Source organism: Herpailurus yagouaroundi, unplaced genomic scaffold (assembly GCF_014898765.1).
Source record: "Herpailurus yagouaroundi ecotype Mexico unplaced genomic scaffold, PumYag 196, whole genome shotgun sequence".
Lineage (NCBI taxonomy): Eukaryota > Metazoa > Chordata > Mammalia > Carnivora > Felidae > Herpailurus > Herpailurus yagouaroundi.
Genome location: NW_024412427.1, coordinates 2,639,188 through 2,648,168, shown reverse-complemented (window position 1 = coordinate 2,648,168; position 8,981 = coordinate 2,639,188). Strand labels below are relative to the sequence as shown.

The window sequence follows — 8,981 nt, the reverse complement described above, 5'->3', positions numbered from 1 at the left end:
TGTGTGTGTGTGTGTGTGTGTGTGTGTGTGTGTGTGTGTGTGTGTCTCAAAAATAAATAATAAAACACTAAAAAAAAATTTTTTTTTAAGTTTTAAATAGCTTTAGGGCTATAGACCTACAGGTACCACAATGTATTCAGCCATTTGTTCTTTGATAGATATTCAAGTGGTTATGTTTTGTTTTCTCTAAAAATATTGTTGCATTAAATATATACATACATCCTTTTTTACTTGTGCTTTTATTTATTGAACTGAAGTCGAGTTGACACACAATGTTACATTAGTTTCAGGTGTACAACACAGTGATTTGCCGAGTCTGTAGGTTATGTATGCTGTGCTCACTGCAAGTGTAGCCACCATCTGTCACCATACAACACTATTATAATACCACTGACTATACTGGTGCTTTCATTTCTATAGGTTGCATTTTCAAAAATAACATTGCTGGGTCAAGGGGTCTATGTATTTGACATTTTAATAGAGAATACCATCCTACTTTATAAAGAATTCTAGTAACTTGCATTCTTCCCATAAATGTGCGAGTACTTCCATTTCCCTAAATCTTTAATATTAGGTATTCTTTCCCTTTCTCCCTCCTATCCTCTGTCTCTTCCTCCCACTCTCCATCCTCCTCCCTCTATCCCTTCCTCTCTCTTTATGGTTTCATTCTTTGACCAAGCTGATGGCAGAAAATGGTGTCTTTATAGGTGCTTGCTTTGTATTTTCTTTACTACTTGTGAGATTGAACATTGTTTCATGTTAATTGGCCATTTTATTTTCCTCTGTGAATTTCCTTCACCCTTTTTCCTTATGAATTAGTTGCCTTTTTCTCAACAAGTTACAGGAGCTCTTTATGTGTTAAGTATTCTTGCAAATGAATTTTTGCAATGTATTACAAATATTTTTCCTAATCTATTATTTGTTTATTAAATTTTTCTATTTGTTACTTCATTGTGTCTAGATTTCTTGCCTTGCTTAAGAGTAATATCGCCACCAGGGCGCCTGGGTGGCTCAGTCAGTTAAGCGTCCGACTTCGGCTCAGGTCACGATCTCGCAGTCTGTGAGTTCGAGTCCCACGTCGGCTCTGTGCTGACTGCTCAGAGCCTGGAGCCTGTTTCAGACGCTGTGTCTCCCTCTCTCTCTGACCCTCCCCCATTCATGCTCTGTCTCTCTCTGTCTCAAAAATAAATAAACATTAAAAAAAAATTTTTTTTTAAAAAGAATAATATCCCCACCTCAGAGTTATATAAATATTTTCCTAAATGTTCTACAATACTTTTAGGGTTTTAATTATTTAATCCTGAACCTTTAATCCCTTTAGAATTATGTTTATACATAGCAAAGAGGTAGGGATCAGGCTTTATTCTAGGTCTGCCAGCACCATTTATTAAATAAACCATCTTTTCTATTTTGCACTGAAATTCCATCTTTGTGATAAATAAGTTCCTTTCTTGTATCCTTTTCTGAACTTGCTCTGTTAGTTCACAGACCTATTTGTTCTTATAACCATGTCTTTTTATTATGTCTTTATAAAGTAAATTTTTATTATCTCCTAAGATAAATCCCCTATTTATATATTTTTAAAAATAATTTTCTTTTCTGTTTCTTGGCTAAATTTTGGGGTGTTTAGTATTCCATATGAACTTTAATTTTACCCATTTCACTTTCAAAGAAAAACTATTTGTATTCTTATTGAAACTTAATTAAGACAATGTAGTAATTTGGGAAGGATTAACGTTTTTGGATAATTGTAGTAATTTGGGAAGGATTAACGTTTTTGGATAATTAGACTTAAACTTAAGTGTGAAACTTAAGTGTTCTATTTCAATATTTTGTCATTTTACCTTAGATTTTTCAATATGCAACATAGATATATTGGGTCAATTCCAGTATTTGTCCTGAATAAGGACCATGCGAAGTTTTAGTTCTGATCTCTTCCATCCTTGACACTCTTACTGTCAAATGTGTAATATTGTCAGATTTGTGTTTATCTTCCTACTTAATCAGTGTTTTCAATTTACCAATATACTGTACTTACTAGTTTTGCTCACTGTTGACTCTAAAACCCCACTTACTTTCTGTGCTTGGTTTCCTTCCTGTTGGAGAATGTTTTTGGAGTCTGAGTGGCAAACTTGCTCAGTCTTTGTCTAGAAACATCTTTTGTCCTCACTCTTGATATTTTAGAATTCTAGATAGACCGCATGTATAACGATTACGAAAGTTGTGTGTGTCCCTTTAAAAGTTTTCAACCAAAATAGGAGTCATTCATGTAAAATGTAGAAGTCTTTTACTTCCTTTCTCCTAGTCTCTGAGTCCCAGAGAGAGAAGCACTGTTCAGTTTGCTGATGGCCTTTTTCTATGTAGATACAAAACAAAACAAAACTGTGTATGTGTACAAATGCTGTACTTTTTCCTAGGCATAAACAATCATGTTCATACTTTATATTAAAAATTATGACCTGTACAGTGTCACACTCCTTTTTAACAACAGAGCGTGCCCTTTTTTCCATGTCGGTACAATGAAATCTTTCTCATTCTTTGTAGCAGCCATCTAGTATGGTATTAGTACATCATAATTTAACTCTTTTTCTTATTAGCAAATATTTAACTTGTTTCTTCTTTCCTTTGCTATTGCACAATATGTTTTACTGATCATCCTTTTACTTATGGGAACATACCTTTGCTATAAATTCCTATATATTTGACCCAAAGGGTGTGCACATTGAATATGTTACTAGATATGCTTAACTTGTCTTCCCAAAAGATTGTTTTAGTTTACAACCCTAGAGTATGTCTGGCTCTAATTCTTGTTTTTCTTGTCCCTTAGAATTTCCACACTGATTAGTCAACAGTGGAAAATCCGAAGAGATGCAAGTAGGAAAAAGAAACTAAAACAGGTGGGTAGTCACATTGCTCATACCACTACTACAGCATCCCAAGTATTTATCTAAATACCTTTACTTCTGTTCAAACAAATAAAAGAAATAGGTTCCAAGTGAAATTAGAAAGGAATTTTGGTCCCATGAAGAAAGGTATGGCCAAAGGTTGGCCCTTTGCAGAATTATACAATATCACACTGCAATTTTACAGACCATTTCTTTATAGCATCAGAAAGACAATTTACTTCTAGTGGCTTCAAAGAGAATGGGTTTCTTCAGCCATCTATTTAAGCTGATGGAATTATACACAGGGGCTATCAGCAAATTTGGGCATGATGCCAACTTTCTTGTTTGTTGTGCAAAGCTATTTTCATCAGGACCAAAGCACATTATGGGGATTTTAATACTGTGATAGAGGAGGAAAAGCAAGCAAAGCCCAGCCTGGAGAGACCAGCACAGCCCAGTGGTCTGATGAGGAGAGAGGGTGCAGGTCCCTTCCAGTCAGAAGAAAATTGCAGTTCATGAAACACGAATGGCCTACTTGGAAGTATGGCCACTTTGGGTCGGTGTTCATACTTTAACAGTTCTGGCATCGGTTAGTCATTTTTAACAGCCTTTGATCCGTGGCTCAGCTCCCTCCCCTCCCTACAACATGTCTACCCCTCTCTTGGCTCCGCCTCCCTACAGTTAGAGCAGAATCTCGCGCCTTCATTTCTCTGTCCAAGGCCTAGTAGTCCCAGGAGCTTGGGGGAGTTCCACCTCCTTTAAATTCTGTCTCATGGCCTACCCTGCGTCCAGCACCTACGAGTCCTCTTCTCTGTTGGCAGAGTGAGAGTCTAGTCTGTCTGGAAGCTGCCCTGGGGCTGGAAGTCCCCAACTGCTTATCAGCAAGGCTTCGGGACCTTGTCCTGCAGTAGCTTCCCAAGCTACTGGGCTTGTGTCCTGTTCTGACTCAGTGCCCCTGGGAACCCCCTGGATGCAGCTGTTTGCAGTGACTAAGATGCGGCAGCCGGTCAGCCCCCAGGACTGTTTATCTGGCCGAGGCCCATTTAGGAGGGCAAGCCTGCAAAAGACCTCTCTGTTCCAGAGCCACTAAACCTTGAGGACGCTGGGGTTATAGGAAGTCTAGAGCTGGGGTTTTTAACCAGGGGTTTATAGTTAGCTTCTGGGATTCAGAATTCCCCTGTATTCATAGGTACAGTGTGCGTGTGTGTGTGTGTGTGTGTGTGTGTGTGTGTACACACACACACTTTTCTAGGCCAAGTGTCCGTAGCTTTCCTCAGGTTCTCAAATGTGATCTGAGATCTCTGAATTTTAAGAACCATTTGTCTAGAGAAAGCCTAAAGTGTTGTAGGCCACTGTGTCCCCCTGAGCACCAGCCTCACAGATGCCAGGATCTTGAGGGACCTTACCAGGCTTCTAGGTTTTTCTGTTTGAGGGTGAACTGGGACAAATTACTTAGTGTCACTGAAGCTGAGAGCCTTCCCATGGGATGTCCCACAGTCCAGTCATGAAATTGCACCCCCATCCCTGGTTTCATCTCATTGAACACACCAGGTGTGCTGAACACTCATAGGGGGTGGGGTTTCTGGCTTTTGAGTCCATAACTCAGAAGGGGCTCTGTAGGCAACTCTACTGACAGTGGTGAGAATAGTGCTGAGGGCTGGAATTCAGTTTGGCTCCTGATTGCCAGGAAGAGCACTAAATGCTTTATCTACATCATTTTCTTTAACGCACATACTCCTTCAGTGAGGCTGGTACTGCTGTTTTACAAATGGAGAAATGGAGGCACAGAGAGATCTAGTAACTCACCAGAGATCACAGAGCCAATAAGCCAGTAAGTGATACATGACCCATGCACATGAGCTTAACCACCAAGCTTCATGGTAAAAGTAAAGGGCATTGATAGAAAAGCTAACGTAAACGGGGGTGTTTAGTGTAGGGCAAGCTGCCCTGTATATTGTGATAGTGAGAGCATTGCTATGTTACACCAGATACACAGCTGTGGTCTTAAATCATTAAGAAAAGGTTGGTAATAGTGACGCCTGGGTGGCTCAGTTGGTTAAGCATCAACTTTGGCTCAGGTCATGATCTTGAGGTTTGTGAGTTTGAGCCTCGTGTCAGGCTCTGTGCTGATAGCTCAGAGCCTGGAGCCTGCTTCAGATTCTGTGTCTCCCTCTCCCTCTGCCCCTCCCCTGCTCACGCTCTCTCAAAAAAGAAAAGGCTGGTAATACATTAATGCATTAATGCAATACATGAGAAGAATTTCTATCCATTATAATTCAGATAAAGGATTTTTTTTACAGCTTTATTGAGATATAATTCACATACCGTACAATTCACCCATTTAAAGTATACAATTCATTGGTCTTTAGTGTATTTAGCGTTGTGCTTCTGTCCCCATAATCAGTTTTAGAGCATTTTCATTACTCATCACCTTCCCAACTCCCCACCCCTCCCCAGTGCTAGGCAACCACTAATCTACTTTCTGTCTCCAGGTGAGGTTTTGATACTTACAAGATTAACCGTGTGGGAATCTTGGTGATCTGGAGTGAGTTGTTCCCTGAGGGAAATTTGACTCTAACATATTTTATAAATGACTTTATTGGCTAAGAAGCTATAAGTGTGTCTTTAATATGCCTGAATTTGGGGTTGACATAGGCAAGAGACAAGTATTTTCTGAATCATTTCCACTTGTCAACATCGCCTGTCAAATAGGCTCCTCTGGGTAAGTGACTGTAAAACTTGGCTTCGTGGGGCCACATCTCTCCACTGGCATCAGAACCAGCGGTAATCCAGCACAGGATCTTTCTTCTGTCATCTGAATCCCTGGTGTGGCTTCTCTCTCGGCTTTACTGTGGTTGTCGGTGTGAAGGCTGCTCATGTGGGTGCCTGTCACTGTAAAATTCAGGAGACAGCACGTACAGTATCCTGTCAGGCCCTTTGAGGACGTCTAACCGCGTGCTCTCTTGAGCTGTTTCATGGTAGCAGATCCACTGTACCTCTCTCTGGATTCATTCATTCTTTCTTTCTCTCTTTTAGAGACCATTTATTAGGCATTATGCAGCAGATGCGGTGGTAGGTGCTCGGTGAACCTACTCTCCAAAAGCTCCTTGTGCCCATCATTACAGTGTGTGGCCTTGTGTCACCAGGTGGAGAGAGCCATTTGTGTTGAGAGAAGCCTGAGGCGCAGGGGGTTTGATGATAGAACAGTTCTCTGAGGGGGACGACACAGATGCAGTACTGTCCACCTCAAGACAAAGCCGTCCCCAGAGTGCACCAGCCTCAAGAATGTGCACTGGGGCGCCTGGGTGGCTCAGTCGGTTTAGCGTCCAACTTCAGCTCAGGTCGTGATCTCACGGTTTGTGAGTTTGAGCCCCGCATCAGGCTCTGTGCTGACAGCTCGGAGCCTGGAGCCTGCTTTGGATTCTGTGTCTCCCTTTCTCTCTGCCCCTCTCCCACCCTCACTCTGTCTCCCTCTCTCTCAATAAATAAATAAACATTTACAAATTTAAAAAAAAAGAATGGGCACTGAATTGGGAATGAAGAAATACAGATTCAAGTCCTGGTTGGAGGACCTTGGGTGACTTGTGCCACCTCTCTGAGCCATGGTGTCTCCATTGTGAGGGTTAAACAATGCAGTGCCTCTGAGATACTTCCGGCTCCATTGCTGGAAGGAGTGTGCATGTAGTAAGTGTTGAATGAAGAACTAAAGGAAAGAAGGAACGTTCTGTGATTGTCAGGGCGAGAGTAGAACTGGAGCAGGTCAGGCGACTGGGTAGAGATGAGTGTAAATGAAGACAAAGGAGAGCCTCCCTTTCTTTTCCCTGGCAGTCCACTCCTGCCGCTTCAGCCCCTTTAACCTCACCTTTTCCTCAGGTTCTCTCTCATCCTCTGCTTCTCTGAGCCAGAGAGGCGCTGTCTTTGAGGCCCCAGAGCCAGCCAGTCCTGGGTGAGAATCCAGGCTCCAGCATGTGCTATTATGTTTAACGGATCTAATTATACTAGGCTACTGTGAAGTAACGAAGACAGTGTATGGAAAGCACGTGTCACCATGCCTGATGCACAGTATATATACCCCATAAATGGTAGCCATTTTCATTTTATCACTGTCACTGTTATTTCTTTGGTCAGGAGCCAGGGCTCAGATTGTTATCTTAATCACTGGCTTGAGAGTATGGAGGTTCTTAAGTTTTTATTTCGTTTGTTTACTAATTCATTCGCATGATTGTATTTATTGAGCCTCTTCCGTATGTCAGGAACCATGCTGTGTGCTGGGGATACATTGGCAAACAAAGTCAGGGTACCTATCCTCGTGGAGCCAATTGGGAAGGCAGATAGTGAACAAATATATCAACACTCGCAGCATGGCAAAACGGGGAGCTCTTATCTTTTCTGCTGGGTCAGGGAAGAGGATGCTCGGGCTGAAGGGTGTCTGTCCTGGGCCACTAGGAGTTACGCAGGACACTTCAGGGGGCTGGCCATCCCGTGAAGACTCAGTGTCTGGATGTAGGGAGTGGAGGGCTGCAGTACTGAGCCCAGGGACTGGGAATCTTGGGCAAACTGTTGCCATGGGCCGAAAGCACAGGTGAATCTATGTGCTCTCCTCAAGAACAGTCCCTGAGTTGTAAGCATGTTGCCTTTCCAGGTTCCAAGGGAGGCTCTTTAATTAGTATTTACCTATGTTGTGTTTTGTGGATCCTGATCTCTACTTCTATCCAGAGGCAGGAAGAATGGAACAAGAACTTTGTTTCCCCTTCAGCTTAAGACCAGAGGACCCAGGCCTTGCTGGCACTGCGTTCGGGCCTACAGTATGTCTGTGAGTGTTGTGTGATGAGTAGTGCCCTTCACTGCCCCGAGGCTCCACTCACCCCACACTAGGGAGAAGGCTCTGAAAATAGGCATGGAAGGGAAGCATTAGAGTATCCAATTGGAAACACCTGTGAAAGGGTCGCATCAAAATCAGAGCAAAATTCAGAGGCACCCTTGTCCTCTCAGACCCCAGAGGGTACCAGCCACATTCGGTCTTCTTTCCCCACCAGTCCCCGTCCCCCAGCCCTGTGGCCTCCTGGTCATCTTTCTGGACACCAGGCAAGCCCCGCCTCTTGCAACTCCTCCCTCTACCTGGCACAGCTTCCCCAGGTATTTGCCTCCCTTCCTTCCTTTGGGTCTGTGCACCGGTGTCTGTGCATCCAAGGCTCCCTGTCACTCTGTAGAAAACCCCACACCTCTTGCCCCGCTTTAGTTCTCTCCTTAGTACTTTCACCACCTGACATTTATTCTGTTTGCGTGTTAGGTGAGTCACTCCACTAGAATGTCAGCGTCATGAGGGCAGAGGGTCTGTTTTGTTCGCTGCTGAACCCTCAGTACCCAGTGAGTGATAAATAGGAAGGAAGGGTGGAGTAACTTCCTTAAAATCAGTGCCTATAAACGACAGGCTTCCTGAGCCCCCACTCTGCCTTATATGTCTTTTTATTACAGCTCTTACCTTCCAAGCTCTTTAAAGATTCTTAAAGCTTTTAAAGGTTTATATACAGAAGTGGTCTCTAAACTCTTTTCTCTCTCCTTACCTGTGGGGGCTCTGACACCCTCTCGTCAGTAGTAGAGACACACACCACATCCTGCTGCCTAGTGTTACTAGAATCCCTGTGGGAGGCAAGGGGCGTGGCTTGAAACCGTCTCCTGGTGATCCTGGTAACCCTGGTGTATGCCCCTCACACTGGTCACCCCACCTAGACCATGCGTGAGTTCATCTCCCCACCCAGACCATGAACTTCCCTCAAGGGCATAGTGATGTCTTACTGTTCTTGTATCCATGGCATCTGGTCCCAAGCCTGGTGCACAATGAGTGATGAGTAAAATTTTGTTGAATGAATGGATGGATAAATTAGTAGTATAGAAATCACATCTTGCCGCTTTTCATTCTCCACAGTAGATTTAGGGAGTGCTTTCATATAGACTTCCAGAGAGCTGGCATGGCAGTAACCTGTTAGAGACCACTCTGGCTGTCCGCTGCTGAATAACACTGCAGCCCCAGTACTTAGTGGTTCAAAATAACAGTAATAATTTATTATCATCTCTCATGGTTTCTGTGGGTCAGAA

At 43.1% G+C, this 8,981-nt stretch overlaps 1 protein-coding gene across 4 annotated transcripts in view; it reads left to right on the top strand.

The window, feature by feature from the left end:
* The window catches only part of PKIG (cAMP-dependent protein kinase inhibitor gamma), a 98,452-nt gene that overhangs the window by 73,871 nt on the left and 15,600 nt on the right, over nt 1–8,981 (top strand). For all 4 annotated transcript variants that reach the window (XM_040446973.1, XM_040446971.1, XM_040446972.1 and 1 more), the window contains one exon: nt 2,828–2,897. The gene's annotated coding sequence lies outside the window, so the exon portion shown is untranslated. The remainder of the gene's footprint in view (nt 1–2,827; nt 2,898–8,981) is intronic.